Below are 6,009 nucleotides of genomic sequence, written 5' to 3'. Positions count from 1 at the left end.
AAACTCCTCAAATTGAATCGTCGTCACTTGCGACCCAGTGTCGACGAGAGCGGGTAGGATTGTGTTGTTGATCTTAATGTTCAAGTGGGGGCACTCTCCAACATAGTGCGACCTCCACTCTTTTGGTATCGGACCTACATGTGTGTCTCCTCCCGAGGGTCGGTCCGCCTCCCCGGGGTCTGGTCGTTTAAAACTTCTTGCGGGCAGCTCCGTTCCATATGCCCACTCTGCCGGCACCGTCGACAGATCGGTCGACCTTGGTCATCGAACTGATCAGTGGCTCTTCAGCCATACTCGCAGGGTACATCCCAGCGGGGACGGGTTCTTCCACTCACGTTCTGTCGCCAGCTTCTGCGTCTGGCCTCGAGCTGTTCTTGACGAATCTCTTTCAACTCGCGTCCCAACTCCATCATGTTCTTACTTAGTTCTAGGAGGAGAGGGTCCCTTTCCGCTTGTGCTTGCTGAGTGACTAGGTCTTTCAAGGTTCGACTGGCCTCCGCCGCTCCCGCCTCCTCCGATATCTCAAAGGTCTCTTCGTTATCTGTATCGATGCTTGCGTTTAAGCCTAGAATTTGTAGTATCGTCTCTTTAAATTCGGGGAAGGTGTACGTTGGATTCTTAACTGGGCACGCGTCCAGAAGCTCCTTCAAAAAATAGATTAATAAGGGTCTCATCCCCGTGTGGTTCCCCCTGTGGTTCTAGCGTTTGAATGATCTTCAATGCCTCCTGTAGTCCCAATGCAAAGTCTCTGAGGGTTTCATTAGGGCGTTGCTTCCTTGCATATAGGCGACTTTTAATCTCGGCAACCGTTCTTAAATCGATATCTGGACATTTATTAATCCAACTACTATGTGCAGAGATTCCCTCATACCCCGGGAGATTGCAAGCTAAAGGAACGAAAGCACCTCCTTTTTACAAGCAGCACACAGCCGGCCGTAGAAATCTGCTTAATTGAGAAGCTGGACACGGAGAACCTGCATAAACAACACAGGTCAGTGAGGTTGCTCCCCGCCGTACTACAAACATCAAAGGCTCGCTGTCATCAGCTGGAGCCGGGCGGGTAGAAGCGAACCCACACAGAGGTCCGCGGTGGAGATCACACAAATTGCTGTGTACATTACAAGAGGTACTGTTCCTATTATTATTTCCATCGGTGCAGAACATCTACTACAAGCCCTTTTCACAAAATAAGGAATACTCCATTGTATTGGATACTTATCCTTCAACTAAAAACCATCCTAAATCAATTTAACCCTTTGGAGTTAAAAGGGCCGATACCAATTGACTTTGTTTACATATCAAATAGTATATATTTGTGCAGAAATATCATCCAGAGTTGGGTTATACCAGAATATTGGCTTTTGCCTTTATTGCATCCTATTGAGGCTTTATTTTATTGCGATATTGTGTTTTATGATTTTTTATGTAATTTTATTGTTTTTCTTCTCTTCTATATAATAAAATTTTTTTTATATGTATTTGATATTACAATTCACACAAGCAAGAAAGAGAAAAGTATGTCCTGATGTGGTGCACCTACTAGGACTCAACGAATAAAAATTAACTTTTATTAAACATTTTTAAAGATAGCGAAGTATAAAAACACACAAACAAAAAACATGAACGTGTTTAAAAAACGGCGGCTCCCTAATCCCACACTTTGTTTGGGCTGTAAATAGTGTTAATACAGGAATACTGTTGCCGACACCATTCGTAATGTAGTGAATCTTACTATCTTGGTGTTTGTCGGCTGTGATCCTCTGTGCATAGGCGCAGTCTCGGTGTGATAATAAAAATTACCGTGGGGTGGCACAATATTGTGGTGCAAACCACACAATCAGAGGTGTTAACCTTCTATGCCTATCCGAGTTACTCCTATTGGTGCAGATGCAGGTATGACTCAATCTACTCTAAACGAGTTGACACTAGAGTCGACCACAATTTTGGCCCACTCTCATGCTTCAATTTAGAAAATGGCAGGTCATTTTCTAAATTGAAGCATGAGAGTGGGCCAAAATTGTGGTCGACTCTAGTGTCAACTCGTTTAGAGTAGATTGAGTCATACCTGCATCTGCACCAATAGGAGTAACTCGGATAGGCATAGAAGGTTAACACCTCTGATTGTGTGGTTTGCACCACAATATTGTGCCACCCCACGGTAATTTTTATTATCACACCGAGACTGCGCCTATGCACAGAGGATCACAGCCGACAAACACCAAGATATTAAGATTCACTACATTACGAATGGTGTCGGCAACAGTATTCCTGTATTAACACTATTTACAGCCCAAACAAAGTGTGGGATTAGGGAGCCGCCGTTTTTTAAACACGTTCATGTTTTTTGTTCGTGTGTTTTTATACTTCGCTATCTTTAAAAATGTTTAATAAAAGTTAATTTTTATTCGTTGAGTCCTAGTAGGTGCACCACATCAGGACATACTTTTCTCTTTCTTGCTTGTGTCAATTTTGATGTCCAGAGGTAGCACACCCCCTACAGTACACGTCACATAATTTCAAGTGTATACATAATACTGGGGGTCCACCCATAATCCTCAAACCACTATGAGGGTCCTGTGCGAGTAGTAACCCCCCTTCTTGATATTACAATTCAGATGTGTGGCGCTCTCTTTTGAGTTAGTAATATTATAGTATATTCCTATACATAAAGCTAACTGATTGTTAAACTCCCAACTAAATCTCCTCTTTCTTATTACTGATGAGAAAAACTGACTTTTAAACTTCAAGCTCCTGAATGTCCTGTGGTTAGAGACGGTATAGCTGTGGTTATTGATAACTAGGGATGGGAGGAGCTTAAGTGATGATCCCTGGCACTTCGATATCCTAGGTTCTCAATCCTTAACTCCTTTCTGCTACCAAATAATCTGTATCCTTTCACCGTGACTGTGTCGACTTGGTGATCGTGTAGCCTGTACACTAAATAGCTTTTTACACTAAGCTCTGTCCTGTGCTGTGATGTGGCTGTAGAGAGGTGGGTACAATAGCTGTCAGACTCTCTCTTGTTCGCCTGCTCTGTATAACTATAGCATGTAAGGGGGTTAGGCAACAGTGATCCCTCCCCATATATTATATGGTGACAGTCTCAGCTCTGCTACTTGGGGCTGGCTCCACTCACTTGAATGCTTGGGGGCAGGCCTAACTGCGTCACCACCTCTCCCTCTGTTCATCCACGCCTACCAAGGATTGGTCGTCCTGTAGGCCGCACCTCTCCGCCCACCATTACCATTTGCGGCTGCTCTGGGTCCGCCCACTCTCCTTCCCGGCCTCTGTCACAACTCCGCCCAGCGCCGGCCTTCTCCTCCTCGGCTCACCTTGCTATTGGCGACCGCAGCTCCGGGTCTGCCCAGCGGGCGGTGTCACGCCGCACGGCGGATTCAGTGTCACCGGAATGGAGATGGACACCGAATCACCGGAGCGCAGTGCTGGGCAGTCGGGATGCAGCTATCTCGGTAGGACCCGCACAATAACTTTGGCGCTGCCGTTTTCTCCCTGCGCAGCTCTCTGCTCAATCTCTCTCTGGCTCCAACTGACTCTCTCCGTTAACGACTGCAGCCTTTTTAAGGCAGGTTCCCCGTGCTTCCCCCTGGGTACTGGTTAGTCCTCCTGCCATAAAACTTTATTGCATTGTTCTTGGCAGGGCTGTGCAGGCGTTACATTTCCACTCAGTGGTGTTACCCCTACACAGTGTTCACATAAGCCTTCCTCTCTACCTGTTGTCTGAGTCTCTGTGCGATGAGGGTATTACACGTCTCCATGGAAGCATCGGCGAATGATCGCTATCAGCCTCTGTAGCACTTGGACAGCGCTACAGAAGGTGTTAGCTGCGCTGTTGGAGCCCGGTACTGGTTTCAAAATACAGAAGACCCCCAGATTTTTTGTCCTCTGTATTTTTGGAACCAGGATCGGCCCAAGAGTCCGGGGCTGGTTTCAGAAATACAGGGGACCCCTATGCTTTTTGTCCCCCGTATTTTTGGAACCAGGTTCAGCTCAATGAGCCTGCGGCTGGTTATGCTCAGGAGGGGGGACCTCACGCTGTTTAAAAAAAAAATGACACACATTTTTTTTACACAGGACCCTGCACAGATCTCAATGATCTGTGCAGGGTTCTGGCCAATTCGCATATCAGAACCTGGTCTACATGTTTGGCGATTTTTAGACACATTTTACCGAATTCGCATCTCATTAAATATGCGAATTGTATGCTTTTCAATGGGAAAACATCTGTATGCGAGTTCCAGCGCGACTAAAAATCACACTTTCAGAATGTTTTCCGCATCTCATTAAATATGCGAATTCGGGAAAAAGTGTGATTTTGGAAGTTTTTGGCGAAAAAAAATCACAAAAATCACAATTTCGCATCTCATTAAATGTGACCCATAATGTCTATATTGAATTTCAAAAGCATCCGCGTATGTTTTATGCACATTAACTCTGATTATAGTATAACAGGATCACCTGAAGTGTGGGATTCACTAGAATAGGGGTTGAATTTACTCAGGGCATCAAACCTTCCTCCCAAAATAATTTTTGGTACTTGTGTAATATCTGGGCGCCCGATCTTTTCATTGTATTGCATCGCATCGCATGCAGTATAGTGGCATACAATTCATGCGATGCGATTTTTCATTGTAAAATCAACTCCATGCGTAGTTGGATACTGGGGTGACTATACAATTAAAAATCGGGTCTTTACAATGAAAAATCGCATTGCATCGCATGCCTTAAGTAGTGGCATGTAGATGAAAAAATTGGGCTCCAAGATAATACACAAGTACCTAATATTTTTTAAATTACCTGCTTCTGTGGCCCCGCCCCTACTCTACCAGCCACTACTCAGGTCCCGCCCCCACTCTACCAGCCACTCTTCAGGTCCCACCCCCACTCTACCAGCCACTACTCAGGTCCCGCCCCCACTCTACCAGCCACTCTTCAGGTCCCGCCCCCACTCTATCAGCCACTCCTCAGGTTCCGCAGATCAACAGACACGCACTGTCTTTAGCTCTGCTTTTACAACCAATGCTTTTGGTGGGTGAGCCTCAGCCAAGAAGTTATAGCAGTACCGGTTGGTAGCCCAGTGTGTTTGTATGCTGAGTGGCTTCCATAGTCTCCGCAGGCATGCTGATCTGTGTGGTGGCAATGGAGCCTGTTTCTGTGAGGCGGGTACTGTGTAAGTGCTGGTCAGCAATTATAGGCATGGGAGATGTGAGGTGACGTTTATGCATGCGGGAATGGGGGGAGGGTATATGCCCTGGTTCTGAGGTATACACACTGGGCATTGGTTGTGGGCATGGTGGTGTACATGCTGGGCAGGGAGTGTGAGCATGATTGGAAGGTGTATTTGCTGGGCAGTAACTTTGGACATGGAAGTAGTGTTGTGCCTACTGACTTTGGCGATGTGGGGGCTGTATGTGCCTGGCAGTGACTGTGGGCATGGACAGGTTCTGTCCCCACTCCTTGTATGATGGTTCCCTCCAAGTACTCACCTGCACCCCCGTGATTAGGGCTGAGCTGAACACCCGCCGTTTCAGCAATGTGTGACATAATGTCATGATGCAGCCACGTATTATATGAATTGCGAGTGCATTGGAGGGGGGCGCTGAAGTGGCTGGTGAGGAGTTGGTGATGAGTTAGGACTCCGAATAAATGCCAGCTGCAGTTCCCTGTGCAATTCCTGGTTGGACGTCGCTTCAGACTCCCTGGACAAAGACAGGTTGGTGTTGTCTGGGCATTAATATGTGTGCTAGTAATGTCACAATGTTGAAATGACTGTGTCCATCCATGGTCAGGTCCCATCCCAACTCTGCTATTCTGACTCTCACCTCACACACACACACACACCCTCCATGACACACTAGCAGAATTAGAGTCCTTTCAGAATATTGCTATGGGACCCATAAAGTTTATTACGCCCCTGCCCAAAAACTACCACAACAAAATCTTCATTTAATTTCTGTGTTTATTATGTAAAAGATCAATAAATTGTTTATT

This window comes from Crinia signifera, chromosome 8 (assembly GCF_055691185.1).
Source record: "Crinia signifera chromosome 8, ASM5569118v1, whole genome shotgun sequence".
Taxonomy (NCBI): Eukaryota; Metazoa; Chordata; class Amphibia; order Anura; family Myobatrachidae; genus Crinia; species Crinia signifera.
This window is presented reverse-complemented; position numbering follows the sequence as displayed.